Source organism: Harpegnathos saltator, unplaced genomic scaffold (genome assembly GCF_003227715.2).
Source record: "Harpegnathos saltator strain DR-91 unplaced genomic scaffold, Hsal_v8.6 scaffold716, whole genome shotgun sequence".
NCBI lineage: Eukaryota > Metazoa > Arthropoda > Insecta > Hymenoptera > Formicidae > Harpegnathos > Harpegnathos saltator.
In genome coordinates this window covers 31,376-51,709 of record NW_020230556.1, presented here as the reverse complement: position 1 = coordinate 51,709, position 20,334 = coordinate 31,376, and the positions used below count along the sequence as shown (strand labels likewise).

General features: G+C 45.3%; 1 protein-coding gene across 1 annotated transcript in view; it reads left to right on the top strand.

The window, feature by feature from the left end:
- Positions 1-20,334, top strand: part of LOC105186858 (solute carrier family 35 member G1) — a 74,747-nt gene that overhangs the window by 24,858 nt on the left and 29,555 nt on the right.

The window sequence follows — 20,334 nt, the reverse complement described above, 5'->3', positions numbered from 1 at the left end:
TTCGGTACGATTCGTTTTTCAAATCAATATAAGTAAAAGGCTAATAAAAAGTATGGTATGCAAGTTCTTAGCCATATTACACAATTATTTATATATTTGTATAATTTAATGATATTGGGTGAGTGCAAAAGTTCGTGCGGAGTTTGTGAGCAAAAGTCACACAGTGATTAGGCAAACAAAAATCTTTATTCAATCAATGATATATTCTCCATCGTTTTCTATAATCTTTTCCCAACGTTCTGGCAGCATACGGATGTCTCGATCATAAAAACTGCGCGGTTTAGATTCGAAGAACGAAGAGACGCCGTTTTTTAAGGCCTCCAAAGAGTCCAAGTTTTTTCCATTTAAATAATTTTGTAATGACCGGAACAAGTGATAGTCAGATGGTGCGATATCAGGAGAATACGGTGGATGCGTTAAGACATCCCATTTCAGGCTCTTCAGTTTGCGCAGCGTCTTTTTCGGAACGTGTGGTCTGGCGTTGTCGTGATGAAAGACGACTCCCTTGCGATTTGACAAAATCGGACGTTTCTCTTTTATTTCCCGATTCAGATTGGTTAATTGGCGACAGTACTTGTCCGAATCAATCGTTTCGCCAGCGGGGAGAAGCTCGAAATAGATTATGCCCTTGCAATCCCACCAAACAGAGAGCATCACCTTCATCGGGTACAAACTGGCCTTTGGCATTGCGTCACCATGCTCACCTGATTGTTTCCATGTCCGTTTGCGCTGAACATTGTTGTAGAGGACCCATTTCTCATCGCCCGTCACTAGTCGATCCAAAAACGACTCGTTATTGAGCCGCCCGAATAAAGAAACGGCTGCAGAAATTCGCTTGATTTTGTTCTTTTCGGTCAGCAAATGGGGCACCCATATATCGAGCTTCAAATCGAATCCCATCTTTTTTAAACGCCGAAAAGCGGTTGATCGGTCAACGTTTAGTGCTGTAGCAACTTCTTCTGTTGAAATTCGCGGATTATTGAGCACTAAAGTATGCAAAACATCGTCATCAATGTCAGAAGGTCGACCAGAGCGTGGCTTGTCTTCAAGGTTAAATTCTCCGCGCCGAAATTTAGCAAACCATTTTTCCACAGTTCGTTTAGCTGGTGCTTCATCCTGATAAACATCCTGAATGTTTTTTACGGCTGCGGCAACGTTTATTCCCTTCCGAAACTCGTAAAGCATAACATGCCGTAAATGCACCTTATCGATACTCATTTTTAAAGTGATATTTCTCGAAGCAGTTTGTATGAAAACAAATGATTTTTTTTTAATAACAGCTGAAGACGTTACCTTTCCAACGTTATATAATATGTAGATGGAAGTATTAATGACAACATTTTACGACGCTTATAACTCCATCTATTGAAACTCCGCACGAACTTTTGCACTCACCCAATACATATAAATTTACAAATATTTATAAAATATACCACGACAGTACCCAGTGTTATATAACACATGTGTTATATAACAGTTATATTGTTGAGTAGGAAATGACAACTAACATGCACGTTACATGTAATATTGTGTTTGCTGGGTATTATATAAAAGAGAATATGGAATAGGCTCCTTCATCGCCCATTCCCGTGAGAACGTAACCTATATATTTTTTGTCGTCTCGCCGATTTTTGTACACATTGCATCAAGACACTTTTTCTCTCGAAGATATTTCTTTGAGGTTTTTTTTTAAGAATAATTTATCGCCTTGGAAAAAGCAGCAGTCTATTGCCATCTATAATTTTGAAAAAGTGTTGTCTCATGCATAATACATCCTTGGAGTATTTTTCATCGCAAGGATTTTCGCCTAAAGTTATAGTTGTAGCAAAAGCTGCAGCATAAATTTAAGACGTGGAATCCGGTTGTGTAACATTTTCAAAAAAGATGTTACTTTTGCTTATTTGCGGATAACGGCGATGAATATAATTTTTCTCTTTAGCTACCAACTTATCGTACATACAGTTAGGTAAACTGTCGTACACGCGAAGTTTGGTGCCATCGAGGAAAGTGCATCGCCAATGATTACTGCAATTACCTTCAATGATCTGTAAGCTCTTATTGTTCTGACTAGCTACGATTATATGAGGTAATTCTAAATATAGCACACGTTATGTTTCAAATGCAGAAATTTCTCTTACGCGTAAAAATCGATCCAACGATTCGTCGTTTAACTTGCTGCATTTAGGCAAGACATTTTCTTTCACGAAAGAAATAGGAGCAATCATGTTACCCAGAATTTTTTTATGTCTCACCACATCATCTGTTGTTAGATCTCGTTTATCATTTGAGTAACTAACAATGACATAATCGTCATCTTGCTCCAAATCTAGAGAAGCAGTAGTTTACAAAACATTTGATTTTAATCGTTTGCTCTTTTGGATGCTTTCTCTTTCTATATCTCGTCGGTTAGTTTTTCGACTAATAAATTTTTTGCATGCTTGTTCTTTAGCTTCCATTATATATCTTGGATCTCTAATTGGCATATGCCTATTATGGCGGTTGTCCAAGATTTTCGGAAGCATGCATTCATTATAGAAGCGTGTCAAATAGGGCAGCATTTTATTTTTCCAACAAGTAACGTTTTTGTTAATACGTAACGTTTTAAAACCTTTTGGTGTCCATATAACAAAAATGCAGTAATCTAGCTGCGTTATATTCAATGCCCTTGAACCTGATAAAAATATCGGTGATTCCGATTCATTTCATCAGGATTTTTTCTATCAAAAATGCCTCTCAATTGAGGCAATGTCTTTATAGCCTCGTCTGCTGTTAAATGCTCAGCTGACAAAGGACATTTGATTTCGACGAGACCATCTTTTTCAATGAGTCCGTCAGGAGAAACACCTAAGCATGGATTTTCATCATCAATAAATAATCCGCAAATTTTTTCTTTATTCAGCTTTGCGCTCAATTCTTTCCTTGCGTTCTCTTCGTTTTCACGACCATATTTCATGGCTACGGTGTCGATAAACGGAGGAAACAAAATATTTTTTATAGTCCCTGCGCAAGACGTTGTTGGTCTCATGCGGCACACGGTTCCAAAATTGGATGCCGTCAACATTTCGCGTCCCAATGAATGCCATAATTCGGATTCATTTTGACCTCTCATATTGCATTCAACTTTCTCTCTGCCTCTATTATTTTCGAATAACTTTTCCAAATGATTTTTTCGAAATTGCTCGTATACTTCAAATGGAAGATCTGGTTTTTGCGATTGCGGGTCGTAATAACGATCTGCTCCCGACACGCGTTTTATTTTTTTATCTTCCATCTACTAATCGAGATTCTCTGTTTTTCACAACTTTTATCTGTCATCCTTTTTCCAATTTCTGGACAACGGGAGGGACACTTTTGCATATGTCTTTATGCACTTGCGTTAGAACTTGTTGCGTATACAGGGTGCACGATTTATCTGAAGACATTGAAATATCTCGAGAACTATGCATTGGATAAAAAAAGTGGTTAATGAAAGTTGTTAGTCTCGAAGGGGGACATCCAATGATACCAAACTCGACCTCCCACCCCACCCCCTGGGGGTGGGGGTTGGGGGCAACTTTGAAATCTTAAATGGAAACCCCCATTTTTTATTGCAGATACGGATTCTACGCCACAAAATACGTAAATTTTGTCCGAAACTTTTTTTCTTATTCGTGATAGATGGCGCTGTAATCGCAAAAAATTATATTTTCCGCAATTTTTCAGAAATGATCATTGGATTGAGAAATAAAAAATATCTGTTCAATATTTTTAAAGAACATAATAAAAGTTATTCCCCCCCCCATCCTCTCGGGGTAGGGTGGGTGGTAACGTTCAAATGGGAACCCGAATCGAAGAGGGAACTGCTCGACGCGCCACTGTGGGTGTATGGCGAACTACGGCTTATTATAAAAGGCAGTGCAATGCTATCTATCACGAATGAAAAAAATTGTTTCAATAAAAATTTCACGTACGATCTAATTCTGCAATGAAAAATGTGGATCCCTATTTGAGATTTGAACGTTATCACCCACCCTATCCCGAGAGGATGGGGGGAATAACTTTTATTATGTTCTTTAAAAATATTGAACAGGTATTTTTTATTTCTCAATCCAATGATCATTTCTGGAGAATTGCGAAAAATATAATTTTTTGCGATTACAGCGCCATCTATCACGAGTAAGAAAAAAAATTTCGGACAAAATTTACGTATTTTGTGGCGTAGAATCCGTATCTGCAATAAAAAATGGGGGTTTCTATTTAAGATTTCAAAGTTGCCCCCAACCCCCACCCCCAGGGGGTGGGGTGGGAGGTCGAGTTTGGTATCATTGGATGTCCCCCTTCGAGACTAACAACTTTCATTAACCACTTTTTTTTATCCAATGCATAGTTCTCGAGATATTTCGATGTCTTCAGATAAATCGTGCACCCTGTATACTGCTCCTGCAATTCTGACATTGTAAGAGCCTCGTTCATCAAAATGAATGCGCTTTCCACCGATGACTTCGCAGATTATCGAATTGAACGATTCTGCACGATTATTTGTTACATTGCATAACAAGCTATCGGAATGAGCGCTTATAAATCTGAAAGCATCTTCTATTTTCACTTACAGACCGTGCAACTTCAAAAATAATACATAATTTTTCTCCATTTCGTCGCGGTCATCTGTGCATGTATGACCGCGTTCTTTACATCGTTTATGCTCACCATAAATACGGCTAGGAATATTTAAAATATCTTTTTGTAATTCCATAACCTTGTAATAATGTGGTCGCCCTTCTTTATTTCGTATAGCGACTGCTTTTCTCAATTCTCTTCGCATATTTACAATGTTGTTTTCTACAATATTTCGTATTTGTGCAAAGCTACGTTTTCTTTGCATTTTCGGCTGAGTCGTTTGTGATACGATTCTCAGCTCCCTGTATAGATTACGAAGCAAGTGATTTATGCATTCCACTTCCTTTACCATCACCTTTTGCTCGCGATATGGATTATTATTTATATTTGTTAGCTGATTATTCGCGTTATCATGCGTAACGTCGTAACGCTTTCGTCGGACGTTTTTTTCGAGCTGCTTATATGTTGCGGCACGCACGAAGTTAGCGCGCAACACCGATTTTTCACTGTTTCCCAAATGCATATACGTATATATCATTGTGTCAGTGACATCATTACGCGACACATTGTACCACTAGAGCAGTAGTATATATCACCGAATATACTAACTCGCACAATATGCATTTGTGTAGAGACAGTGGAGAATCGCTGTCATGAGTTCGTTTCGTAAGTGTCACTAACACTCTTATCTAACAGTTGTAGCAGTAATAAACATTTACTTCACACCTTATCGGTGGGAAAGTTGTAGCTATGGCTAAGAGAAATGCTTTACCATTAAAATGACACTAAACACGACACAAATCGCATATTTTTTAACTGACTACATATTCAATATTAGTATTATATATTTATTCAATAATTGCCCGATTTCTGTCGTGTTTGATGTTATTTTAATGATAAAACATCTCATTAAGCCATTGCAATTATTTTAAAACAGGTAAAATGCGAAACGTAAAAGTTGTAATTTTCATGTTAGAAAATATTTAAATGCCTGAGTTCCTTACTACGGACAGATTCCCGACGTTGCAGAAGCGAAAGCGAGAACGAGTAAAGAGGAAACGAGATGACACTTCCTCGAAAAGTGTCGAAGCTCGCGGCGATCTGTTTACGTATCGCTTTTCATAGTGACATTTCGCTTGCTCTTTACTCGTTCTCGCTCTCGCTTTCGCGATATCGGGAATCTCTCCGTAGCAGTGAACTCACGACTTTAAATACCTTCATGAAAATTACAACTTTTATGTTTCGCGTTTTATTCGTTTAAAAATTATTGCAATGGCTTCATGAGATGTTTTACCATTAAAAAGACATCAAATACGACACAAATAGGACAATTTATAAATAAATATATAATACAAATGTAAATATATAATACAAACATCTATTTAATTAAAAATTATGTCATTTCAATCTATTTGCGTATTAATGAAATGTGATGGAGTTTCGCAAAAGAGACTTTCAAATGTTTGATGTCATAATTCTCTAGCAAATACATAATAAGTTTTAGAGCTTGCAGACGAATATCTGGCGGCGGCGACGGTGTACGGACCCATCATCCGGCGGGTTGGAGTTCTCGATTTCCGTAAGTCGCAGTTGTGAATTTTCTAAAGAGAACGACTACCATTCCCTCGCACCGGCGGATAAGTTATTATGGCCCTGCATTGACTCAGATAAAAAAAATGCCCGTACCGGCTGGATATGTTTCTGCCCCTGATACCGCCGCCAGATATCCGTATTTTTACATATTTTTTTTTTTTAAGAAAACTGTCAGACAATGATGCGAATTTGGTGACGGGCTTGCACAAGAATTTTCCTCGCTATGCACGCACCACAGCCGGCTCGGTCTGTCGGTGTGAGTCACACGATCGGCAATAGTCGGCGCACCGAGCGAGAGGAAATATCATTCCCTCCTTCTCGCTCTCATTCTCGCTCAGCGAGCGAGCCTAATTCTTTCTCGCCTATAATCTGAATCACGGGCGCGACTGTCTCTCTCTCTCCTCTCCTCTCTAGGACAATACTGAAAAGTTTTCTCTACTCGGCGCGCCGAAATTATTATGCATAATACTTTATTATTAATATTATTATTTGTAATATTTATTATTTGTAATTGTATAATAATGCTACAAATAATACAAATTTTTACAAATAAAATTTGTATCATTTGTAATATTTCTAATAGTATTAATAATATTCGGCGCCAAGAAAATGAAAAATATTTTATTAATTATTTTGCGGAAGCGGGCATGTTTACAGTTTTAACTGTTAAATTGTTTAATAATATTTTAAGAATAATTTTAAGTTGTACAAGGATGTAATATGAAATATAAAAGAATATTGTAACAGAATCAAGAAATACTAAATGAAACCTCCTTGCTTTTATTTCAATATCCTCTAAGTTAACAAAATATTCTTCAAACATACAAACATTATATTTTTATTGAGTAGTACACTGAACAACTATGACATTGTTCTGAGAGTTTTTTCATTTAGAGCGGTGAAACAGATATATTTTATGCATTTTCTTTCTCGCAGATAGAAAATTTCACGGTTATAATTGCTTTTTGAGATTATTTTATACTGTATGAGGAATATTTGTTAATTTAGAGGGTATTGTAATAAAAGCAAAGTGGTTTCATTTCGTACTTCTTGATTCTTTTACAATATTCTTGTGTATTTCGTATTACATCCTTGTACAACTTAAAATTATTCTTAAAATATTATTAAACAATTCAATAGTCAAACCTGTAAACCTGCCCGCCTCCGCAACATAATTAATGACATATATTTCATTTTCTTGATGTCGAATATTATTAATACTATTGGAAATAATACGAGGGCAGTTTGATAAGTCAGTGACTTTTTGAATTTTCCGCGCAGTAACTTTAAATGCAGCACTGCTCCCGTCAACTGCCATCTATTAATAGACTACTGTACAAGTTTGGACAAGCTGCGCCATTTAGTTAGTGTTTGACAGCCATTGAAAGCAGACAACCTCGTGAATTTTAACGAAAATGGAAAAAAGTGAATTTCGTGTGCTGATTAAGCATTATTTTTTGCGTAAAAAAACCGTCACCGAAACCAAGGTAAAGCTTGATAAATACTATGGGGACTCTGCACCATCAATTTCAATGGTTAAGAAGTGGTTTACTGAGTTCCGTTGTAGTCGTACCAGCACAAGTGACGCCGAACGTTCAGGTCGCCCAAAAGAGGTCGTCACGCCAGAAATCGTCGATAAAATCCATGGAATGATATTGGACGATCGGAGAATGAAAGTGCGTGAAGTGGCTGAGGCTGTAGGCATCTCAACTGAGCGGGTACATCACATTTTACATGAATATTTGGACATGAAAAAGCTATCCACGCGATGGGTGCCGCGATTGCTCACACTCGACCATAAGCGCAACCGTGTGACCATTTCAAAGGAGTGTTTGGCGATGTTTAGCCGCAATCCGAACGAGTTTTTGCGCCGTTTCGTTACCGTAGACGAAATATGGATCCATCACACTACACCAGAGACCAAGGAACAATCAAGACAGTTGGTTTCTTCGGGTGAACGTGCACCAAAGAAGGCCAAGGTGGGTTTGTCGGCCAACAAGGTCATGGCCACAGTTTTTTGGGATGCACGCGGTATCATTCACATCGATTACCTTGAAAAGGGTAAAACGATCACCGACGAATATTATTCAGAGCTTTTGGACAGATTCGATATTGATTTGAAGCAAAAACGACCGCATTTGGCGAAGAAAAAAGTGCTGTTCCATCAGGATAATGCACGGGTGCACACGTGTGTAGTCACCATGGCAAAAATCCATAAATTGGGCTACGAACTACTACCCCATGCAGCATATTCACCAGATTTAGCCCCCTGTGACTATTTCCTGTTTCCAAACTTGAAGAAATGGCTGGGCGGTAAGAGATTTGGGTCGAATGAAGAGGTCATCACTGAAACAAATTTTGCCTATTTTGAGGGCCTTGAGAAAACCTATTATTTGGAAGGAATAAAAAAATTGGAAAAACGGTGGACTAAATGTATCGAGCTAAAAGGAGACTACGTTGAGAAATAAAACGCTTATTTGCCGAAAAAAATATCTTTTATTAAAAAAGTCACTGACTTATCAAACTACCCTCGTATTACAAATGATACAAATTTTTACAAATTTTATTTGTAAAAATTTGTATTATTTCTAGCATTATTACAATTACAAATAAAATTACAAATAATAAATATTACAAATAATAATATTAATAATAAAATATTATACATAATAATTTCGGCGCGCCGAATAGAGAAAACTTTTCAGTATTGTCATAGAGAGGAGAGGAGAGAGACAGTCGCACCCGCGATTCAGATTATAGGCGAGAAAGAATTAGGCTCGCTCGCTGAGCAGGAACGAGAGCGAGAAGGAGGGAATGATATTCTCTCTCGTTCGGCGTGCCGACAATTGCCGATCGCGTCCGCGTGGCTCACACCGAAAGACCGAGCCGGCTGTGTGTGCGTGCATGGCGAGAGAAATTCAACTGTGTGAAGTTGGCCCCCCGATCAAGAAAAATTTTATTTTGACCATTGCCATTCGTTTGGTGGTCGTTTGGTAGCATTTGGTAGTCTATTCCTAACGTTTGGTAGTCAAAAGTGTAATAGTTATCGGAAAAAATAAAAATTGTACACTCAAACGCAAAAAACCCGGTACACTAAAAATTTGGGAAAATATTACAAAATTTCAAATGATCATAACTTGGTAAATAATGAAGATACAAATATGCGCAGAAATGCAAAATGAAGCTTGAAACGTCCTCTTTAAGAATATCTGAATGGCAATTATGCTCGGCCATTTTTTTCAAAATGGCGGATGATAAAGTGAGAGGATGCAAAATTGATAATCAAAGGTCCGTGTTTGCGATGGTGCATCGTGTGCATCAGGTATCGCAGCGTAATGGGACCAAATGCACATGAAAGTATAGAGTGTTATCTTTAAAATGCTACTTTACCGAGCTCGATGTGATCATTTTTCATTGAGTTGTTCCAAATTTTGCTAAAAATGCGGTTTTCTTGTTAAATTTGCATAATTCAGTGAATAAGTATCGCATTAAGCTCTATAACGAAGTATTTTAAAGAAAACATTCTATACTTTTAGGTACTTTTCGTCCCATTGAGCTGCGACACTTTCTTTGCTCCATGCGCCATCGCACGCTCGAACCTTTTTTTAGCAACTTTTCATGTTCTCCTTTTTATCACCCGCCATTTTGAAAAAATATCGTTGCGCACAATTTCAATAGATCTTTCGAAAAGTACGGTTTCAAAGCTTTCAAACCGTTTTTGAAATTTGCTGCTAGGATATTTAGGTGTCGAGATATTCAATTCCGAATTTGCAACAAATGTCGATTCAGCGAGGCTTAGGGGCTAAAAGGGGCTAAAAGGCTCTGCGGTTCGTTTGGCTCTTTCATAATTTCAATAGCTGTGTTCATGTTTCTCTATATAATAATTTACATAACCTGCACAATATATTCAATGATTTGCATTTATTATTTTGAAAGCCAGGGAAATGAAAGTAAAATTCAATTTAGGTTCTTCATTTTGCGTAATCGATATTACGTAATAAAGATGAATTTTAAGATACCGCTGTCATTAGCTCAAATTATGGTTGTAAGTCTTCCCAATATAAGCCGCATGGAGTTTTACTGGTAGGAAAAGTCCCATTGTATGTAGTGTGTGTGTGTGTGTGTTTGTATACCACAAGGATAAGGACCCCGTGGTTCGTCAGCTCCACAGTATTTCAAGGTTTCACACCCTCCTTGTGGTGTGTGTGTGTGTGTGTGTGTGTGTGAGTGTGTGGTGTTACAGCAGAGATAAGGACCCCGCAGTTCGTCACTCCTGCAGTAATTAATGACTCCAAACCCTCTCTGCTGTGTGTGTGGTGTGTGTGTACTAATAGTGGGTATGACTGCCTCGTGCGCGTATTACCTCATTCATACGATTAGGCATACTCCTTATTAGTCTTTTAATTTCATCCTGCGTTATTGTATTCCATTCGTTTTCGAGAATTATTCACAGTTCTTGCAATGACTGAGGAGTAGGTACGTGATTTCGTACTTTCCTGCCGAGGTTTGTAACGACACAAAAATCTTTGTGCCGTTACGCTGACTGCCGCCTAGCAGCACGCGACAGTCAGCTGAGCGCACACCCCCCGACCCGCGCTGACACCGCGCCTAAACGTCGCGCTCGGCCGAATATGCCCGACTACCAGGCAACGACGCTCGGGCACGATCGGCCGCCGAACCGAGCTAGCGGCACCGCCGAAGTTATTCGGCAGACGCCGCATAATCACGATTAATTCCGATTAAAAAGCGGAATTAACTCCGATTAAGGGCGAGGAAAACCGAAGCCCCAAAATCTCGGGTATATAACCCCGGCAGATTTTGACGAGAGAGAGTCTCCAGAGTTCCGTCTCCGCGGCTAGTTCTTTCCGAGAGAGGATCAACCGAGAAGCTTCTGCCGAAATTCGTAAGTTAGTTACCAGGCCGTCTACGACGGTGATTAATAATACCTGTTCTTTGCGCTATAAAGATCGGACGGCGAGTTTGCCGTCGCTCCGGTGTGTTCACCGGAACGACCTTATTTTGTGCCGTCTTTGCGATATTTCGTGCCGTCTTCGCGATATAAGGATCGGACGGCGAGTTTGCCGTCGCTCCGGTGTGTTCACCGGAACGATCTTATTTTGTGCCGTCTTTGCGATATTTCGTGCCGTCTTCGCGATATAAGGATCGGACGGCGAGTTTGCCGTCGCTCCGGTGTGTTCACCGGAACGATCTTATTTTGTGCCGTCTTTGCGATATTTCGTGCCGTCTTCGCCATATAAGGATCGGACGGCGAGTTTGCCGTCGCTCCGGTATGTTCACCGGAACGATCTTATTTTGTGCCGTCTTTGCGATATTCCGTGCCGTCACTCCGGTGTGTTCACCGGAACGATCTTATTTTGTGCTGTCTCTGCGATATAAAGATCGGACGGCGAGTTTGCCGTCGCTCCGGTGTGTTCACCGGAACGATCTTCTTTTGTGCCGTCTTTGCGATATAGGGGATCGGACGGCGAGTTTGCCGTCGCTCCGGTGTGTTCACCGGAACGATCTTATTTTGTGCCGTCTTTGCGATATAAGGATCGGACGGCGAGTTTGCCGTCGCTCCGGTGTGTTCACCGGAACGATCTCACGATATCTCTTTCTTAATTTCATCAAATAGGACACCAGGAAGGCAAGAGCTGATCAGCTGTGAGTTGACGCGTCGGTCCAGCACACAAGGAATACTCCCATCGCCCGCACCCCTCGCCCCCCGGGGCGATCAACGTTGCGGCCGAGGACAAAAGCGAGCGTGACGTGTCGGGACGCGTTCTTATACCGTTTTTTCGACCCGTCGTCAAGTCGCGTGCCGAATCACCCAAGCTAGCGCTTTAAACCACAACGGAAACACACACCGCGCGGTCACTAATCGGTGGCTCGATCCTCATTGCGGGTCAAGCGCCGTCCGAAATAATTACAGAAATAAGCTCCAAGCAAATCGCTCACCTACCACGGTGACCCCGCGGAGCTCGTAGCGTCCGCGGAAACGAATCACGCAATCACCTAACACCCAAACATTGGGACGTCGCGTCACGGCACGCGGTCGTGACAAATGCGCCGCCAAATCGTCGAACGTCGACAACGGCCCCACGAATCATATCGAGAATATGAAAATGCACTACTCACCTTGATCCGACGCAGTGGCGACGACGACGAAATAAATAATACGCTGGACCGTCTGTACGATAATCTAGACCCGGGCTATAAAATGTTCCTCGGAGCCTATGAGGCACGGGATATCAAGGACCTCGGCCGGTTAGCCCGCAAATACGAGGAACTGACCCGACAGCAACGCGTCCAGGGGAAACCCCCACGGTTAAGCGGACCCACCGTAGCCACTATGGCATACGATCGCGAGGCATGTTGCTGGCGGTGCAAATAGCCCGGACACCAGCGACAGGAATGCGATCAACCCGCCATCAAGTTCTGCTCGCGATGCGGAAAAGAGGGGGTGCTCACAAAACAGTGCCATCCGCCACCGGGAAACGCGGGCGTGACCGAGGACGGAGCGGACACTTCCCGGTCCCACGCATAACGTACACGCCGCGCCCCAGTATAACCGTGCGCTACCAAAATCGCCCTTTTAGGGCATTAATTGACTCTGGAGCAGAAACCTCCCTGGTAAGCGCCGAAAGTTTGAGGCCCGAGGATCAACCCCTCGGACCCAGCTCATGGGTAACCTTAGCCAACGGCACCCGGGTTGCCACCTGCGGGTCCACCCATCTAATATTTTGGGTAGGAACGCAACAGTTCCATCACCGTTTTACGGTCATGGAGAAATTGACCACGCCAATTATTATCGGCATGGATTTGTGGTCACGCCTCGGACTAACTCTACGACCCCCGCCCCTCCCTACCGCCGACCATACCCGTACAGTTGGAGTAGTCGAGGCGTTCAGACAACCAGTCGCCACAACAGACGACGAGCAGCTACAAATTTTTCTGCGGTCGGAACTAGAAAAACTCAACACCGTCTCCGGACCTACCCCCGCTATCCAGCACGAAATTCGGTTACGCCGGGGGATCGCGCCGATCAAGCAGCGATACCGACCCCGGAATCCGGCTATGCAACGCATCATTGACGCGGAAGTACAACAGATGGAGGAGGACGGGGTGATTGAACCGTCCAGCAGTGCCTGGAGCTCCCCTGTGGTACTCGTGAGAAAGAAGGACGGCGGTTATCGATTTTGCATTGACTTTCGGAAAGTCAACGAAGTTACCGAAAGGGATGCATACCCGTTGCCACAAATCACAGCTACCCTGGATAAACTGCGAGGGGCCAAATACCTATCCACATTAGACTTAAAGAACGGGTACTGGCAAGTACCGCTCACCCCGAACAGCAAGGGAATCATGGCTTTTACGGTGCCCGGGCGCGGACTCATGCAGTTCAGGGTATTGCCATTCGGACTACACTCTGCCCCCACCACCTTCCAGCGATTGGTCAACACTGTCCTCGGCCCGGAACTCGAACCGAATGTGTTGGTGTACCTCGATGACATCATCGTGCTGAGTAACACCTTCCAGGAACATCTCACTCATTTACGCGAAGTGTTTCGTCGCCTTCGGGGGGCCCGGCTGCGACTCAACATCGACAAATGCCAGTTTTGCTGCGCCCAAATAAAATACCTCGGTCATCTGATCAATAAGGAAGGCATCCACACCGACCCTGGGAAGACCAGCGCTATTGCCGCATGGCCCACACCCACCAACGTGAAGAAAGTGCGACAATTCCTAGGCCTAGCATCGTGGTACCGCCGATTCGTACCGAATTTCTCCCGGCTCGCAGCACCACTCACGCGGCTGACCAAAAAGAAAGAACGATGGAGGTGGCACGACGAGGAGGCCGACGCCTTCCAACGACTAAAAGACGCTCTCATTACCGCACCAGTGCTGACCTGTCCAGATTTTGCACAACGATTCACTCTCCAAACCGACGCCAGCCAGTCCGGCCTGGGAGCCGTACTGACCCAGGAGACTGAAGAGGGAGAAAAGGTCGTCGCCTACGCCAGTCGAACCCTGAACAATGCCGAAAGGAATTATAGCGCCACCGAACTGGAGTGCCTGGCCGTGGTCTGGGGCATCCGCAAGATGCGCGAATACCTCGAAGGGTACACATTCACCGTCCTCACCGACCACCAGTCGCTGAAGTGGCTGCAGAAAATTGAATCACCGACCGGCCGACTCGGACGTTGGAAGTTCGAACTCCAGCAATACGACTTCGAGATCCGCTACCGACGCGGATCCAGTAACCAGGTAGCCGATGCCCTGTCCCGAGAACCTGAAGTGGCTGTTATCACCAGCCATCCGACCTGTTCCTGGTACGAGAACCTCAAGGTCCAAGTCACAGCACACCCAGACGCACATCCTGACTACGACCTGCGAGACGGCCACGTGTTCCGACATTTTCTACATAATCTCGACTTCCGGGAAGTTCCAACCGCCGCACAATGGAAGAGATGCCTACCCACAATCGAAAGAACATTAACGCTCAAACGAATGCACGACGATCCCGCTGCCGGACATCTCGGCATCGCCAAAACCATCATACGCATCGGCGAACATTACTACTGGCCCGGCATGGCCCGCGATATCGCCCAGTATGTCCGAAAGTGCCCCACCTGTTTAGCACATAAAGCCGGACAACAGAAACCACCCGGCCTACTCCACGCCACGGCAGTGAAGCGCCCCTAGGAACAGGTGGCCATCGACTTAGTGGGACCCTTGCCGCGTTCTCGTCAAGGACACACGTGGTTACTTACCATGCAGGACCGCTTCACCAAATGGCTGGAAGTCAAAGCACTTCGAGTGGCAACGGCCCCAGTGATCGTGACCCACATCATCGACACCATTATTTATCGACACGGATGCCCGGACACCATTATCTCCGACAACGGCCCACAGTTTGGTGCCAAGGAATTCCAGGAGATGTGCAAAAATTTTGGCATCCGCCACCGCACCACACCTATCTACACACCACAGTGCAATCCCGTGGAGCGTACCAATCGCACCATTAAAACAATGATCGCCCAATATGTCGATAAAAAGCATCGCCGCTGGGACGAACACTTGGGCGCCCTCCGATTCGCATTTAATACCGCCCAACATGACGCTACCCGATTCAGCCCAGCGTTCCTGAATCACGGACGCGAACTGGCCCGACCACACCCAGAAGACCGAAGGGACAAACCTCCCGTTCCGCCACCCTCCACCGTGGCGAAGGTATTGACCGAAACACACGAGCTCGTGAAAATGCATCTCGCCCAAGCATTTCAACGACAGAAACCTCATTACAATTTACGGAGGAGAGCATGGCGTCCACAACTCGGAGAAACAGTATGGAAAAAGGAGCACCTTCAATCCGACAAGACGAAGGCATTCAATGCCAAACTTGCGCCAAAATATAGCGGACCGTTCACCGTGAAGAAAATACATTCTCCAGTAATCGTCGATTTGAAAGACGAACGAGGCCGAATTTATAAAAACATACACGTGCACGACATGCGCGCCGCACCGGATAACAAAGACCGAGAAATCAACACGATCACGTTCCCAACGACAGGTAGCGAACATCGACCAACCACAAGATTGACCGATCTCCCCGAAACAAGCCGTAATTTACAGCCTAACGACTATAAAAGCAGAGAGGATCAAGCACACGGGACAGTCAATCGTTAATATGGACCTCGACAACTATATTGACGAGCTGGCCGAGCTTCTACTAAAAACCGACGACGACGCCGCCGCCGTATGGCGCCGGGTCACCGAGACTGCCGAAAAGGGGAGCCCGCCAGACCGAGGGGGAACCTCTGCCGAGCATCGCCCCGAGGATCCGAAAGTAGCCACGCCAACGCTTCCGGCACCCGCAGCGACTCCGCCGACGATCATCCACGTCTCAACGACCGAACCACCACCGCTGGCACCGATAACGGCCAAGCCCGGTCCTAGCCTCCAGAGGAAGATCGAGGAACCGACCGCACGGAAAAAGGGAAGTTGGCGAGTGCCCACCCCACCAACGCTCGGACGCCGAATCGGCCGGCCGAGAAAAGGGCCCCAGATTCGCCCAGCGCCACCCGGGCTTGTTGACGTGGCACGAAGACGCGAGATCGAGGCCCCGCATGGAGCCCCCCCTTCCGTCGTCGTATCCACCACGACCACCAGGCGGACCATCCCGGTCATCACGCTCGACTAGCAAGGGGAGGATTCCTCGACGGCCCCAGCGCCGCCACCTCGCGACATGCCACTACTGGGCGAGGACGAGCCGCAAACTCCAGCAATGAGCAACATCCAGCCGGGACCGGTGATCAAGAGTAACGTGCCGTTCAGGGGCACCATGCGACTCATCCGAGACACCCCGCCACCGCAAGCCAGGGTGCAGCCTACCATCCAGCTGCCAGTGCAAGGCCCCGCACTACCGCCACCAGTACCCATCTTGCTGCCGACCGGCGAAATATGGCACGTGCCATATTTTTCCATCCAGGTTTCCCGGAAATACCGTCTACGGACGCTGACCGGACGATGGAGCCTGCGGTTCACACGCAACGGGCAGTTGCGTGCCGCCAACCGTATCCCCGGTTAAAAAGCTACATGCCAGAAAGGAGGAAAACGAGGGAAAAAGGGGGGGGTGGTGTAACGACACAAAAATCTTTGTGCCGTTACGCTGACTGCCGCCTAGCAGCACGCGACAGTCAGCTGAGCGCACACCCCCCGACCCGCGCTGACACCGCGCCTAAACGTCGCGCTCGGCCGAATATGCCCGACTACCAGGCAACGACGCTCGGGCACGATCGGCCGCCGAACCGAGCTAGCGGCACCGCCGAAGTTATTCGGCAGACGCCGCATAATCACGATTAATTCCGATTAAAAAGCGGAATTAACTCCGATTAAGGGCGAGGAAAACCGAAGCCCCAAAATCTCGGGTATATAACCCCGGCAGATTTTGACGAGAGAGAGTCTCCAGAGTTCCGTCTCCGCGGCTAGTTCTTTCCGAGAGAGGATCAACCGAGAAGCTTCTGCCGAAATTCGTAAGTTAGTTACCAGGCCGTCTACGACGGTGATTAATAATACCTGTTCTTTGCGCTATAAAGATCGGACGGCGAGTTTGCCGTCGCCCCGGTGTGTTCACAGGAACGATCTTATTTTGTGCCGTCTTTGCGATATAAGGAATCGGACGGCGAGTTTGCCGTCGCTCCGGTGTGTTCACCGGAACGATCTTCTTTTGTGCCGTCTTTGCGATATAAAGGATCGGACGGCGAGTTTGCCGTCGCTCCGGTGTGTTCACCGGAACGACCTTATTTTGTGCCGTCTTTGCGATATTTCGTGCCGTCTTCGCGATATAAGGATCGGACGGCGAGTTTGCCGTCGCTCCGGTGTGTTCACCGGAACGATCTTATTTTGTGCCGTCTTTGCGATATTTCGTGCCGTCTTCGCGATATAAGGATCGGACGGCGAGTTTGCCGTCGCTCCGGTGTGTTCACCGGAACGATCTTATTTTGTGCCGTCTTTGCGATATTTCGTGCCGTCTTCGCGATATAAGGATCGGACGGCGAGTTTGCCGTCGCTCCGGTGTGTTCACCGGAACGATCTTATTTTGTGCCGTCTTTGCGATATTCCGTGCCGTCGCTCCGGTGTGTTCACCGGAACGATCTTATTTTGTGCCGTCTTTGCGATATAAGGATCGGACGGCGAGTTTGCCGTCGCTCCGGTGTGTTCACCGGAACGATCTCACGATATCTCTTTCTTAATTTCATCAAATAGGACACCAGGAAGGCAAGAGCTGATCAGCTGTGAGTTGACGCGTCGGTCCAGCACACAAGGAATATTCCCATCGCCCGCACCCCTCGCCCCCCGGGGCGATCAACGCTGCGGCCGAGGATAAAAGCGAGCGCGACGTGTCGCGACGCGTTCTTATACCGTTTTTTCGACCCGTCGTCAAGTCGCGTGCCGAATCACCCAAGCTAGCGCTTTAAACCACAACGGAAACACACACCGCGCGGTCACTAATCGGTGGCTCGACCCTCATTGCGGGTCAAGCGCCGTCCGAAATAATTACAGAAATAAGCTCCAAGCAAATCGCTCACCTACCACGGTAACCCCGCGGGGCTCGTAGCGTCCGCGGAAACGATTCACGCAATCACCTAACACCCAAACATTGGGACGTCGCGTCACGGCACGCGGTCGTGACGGGCAAATAAAGACTTATTGTGTTATACTTATTTTGTCTTCGCTTATTGACACATACACACACCACACACACACCTTCACCTGAAAATCTTTCCTGTGGTCGGCTCGCAAACCGCGATCCAAGCCACAGGGCCGGATCAACCCGAAACAACCGAGCCTGGAGGCGCGACCGTTACAGGTTGTCCCATAAGTGTTCGATTGGATTTAAATCTGGACTATTTGCTGGCCAATCGAGTCGATTTATGCCAACTTCATCGAAGAAATTAAGCATTCTTCTCGCAGTGTGTGGTCGAGCATTGTCTTGCATAAACAAGAAGTTTTCTCCGATGAAGGGTGCGTATGGAACAACATACGGAATGAGTATGTCTTCCACGTATACATCTGCGTTCATATTCTTGTCAAAAAAGTGCAGATCTGTATGAGTATTAGCTGAAATTCCTGCCCAAATCATTACAGAGCCTCCATTGTAGCTATGCCTCTCACTTACCGCACAGTCTGCAAATCGTTCTCCACCGCGACGATAAACTCGTTCTCGTCCATCTGGAGAATAGACACAAAAACGAGATTCATCGCTAAAGAGTACTTTGTTCCAGTCTGCGTAAGTCCAGTCTTTATGCTCAACTGCAAAATTGAGTCGAGCTACGCGATGGTGACATTTAAGCAAAGGTACAGCTGCTGGCCTGCGCGAAAGCAGATTTTGTTCCTTTAATCTTCTCCGAACGGTGTTAACGGATACATTAATGTTGCGGACATCCCTTAAATTGTTTCTAATTTGAACAGATGTTCGATGTCTGTCTCTTAACGAATTTGAAACAATAAATCGGTCATCATTGTGATTGGTACATCGAGGACGTCCCGAACCAGGCCTTCTATGGAAAGAATTGGTCTGTAAGTACCTGGCATAAGCACGTTGCACAGTTGACACTGATAAATCAAGTGCCTGAGCAACGTACCTTCGACTTCTGCCATCTTCAATTAAAGCAATAACTTGAGCAGCCTTTTCAGGATTTATCGTCGCCATAATCGACGCAATAATTTCGATGCGAAACAATCAATTATGGTTTAAATTGATGAAGTTGCACGAAGCAAAGCGCCTCGAAAGGAAAAGATCACGGAAAAAGAAAAATCGCACGAGGCAGCGCTTATCGGAGTGAACACGTTCGGAAAAGGAAAATTGTTTGTCTTTGTTTATTGTCTTGGCACATACATTTAAGAAAAATCCAGTCAAGCCAGGCGTTAAAGCCCGGCGCACCGACAGAATCTCAGTCAAGCCAGAACGTAAGCCCGGCGTACTGACAAACTCGCGAAGTCCAGCGTACAAGAGATAGTACAAGAGATAGTGCCACTATCGGCGGTGGACCGTACGAAGGCCAAAAGCTGTACGAAGGCAATCTCTGATCGTCTCCGCGGGCACTCTTATATGCCCTGGGCAGCTCGAACTCGCGTGCGAGCCGAGGGGCTCGCGCGCGCGACAACCCAGATCGCCGCGTCGCGGCGGCTCCGTGGACTAGGAGCGCCAAGGAATTTCGACGTTCAGGTGGCGTCCAGCGACTCGGCATCCCGCGCGCCGGGTCACCGCGAACTCAGGCGCGATCTTGAACAGCATATTCAAGCTGTGTAACATAATGGCCAATCGTAAGGAGAAGGTAGAAAGCTAGGGACAGCTTCGCGAACTAAAGTGTATACCACAGTGATCATGCGTAACTGAAGGGTAGAGAATGATAACTTTTGATAAAAATTAAATTTCCAATTCGCAAAATTGTGTAAATTATTATATAGAGAATAATGAACGCGGCTATTGAAATTATGAAAGAGCCAAACGAACCGCAGAGCCTCTTAGCCCCTTAAGTCTCGCTGAATCGACATTTGTTGCAAATTCGAAATTGAATATCTCGACACCTAAATATCCTAGCAGCAAATTTCAAAAACGGTTTGAAAGCTTTGAAACCG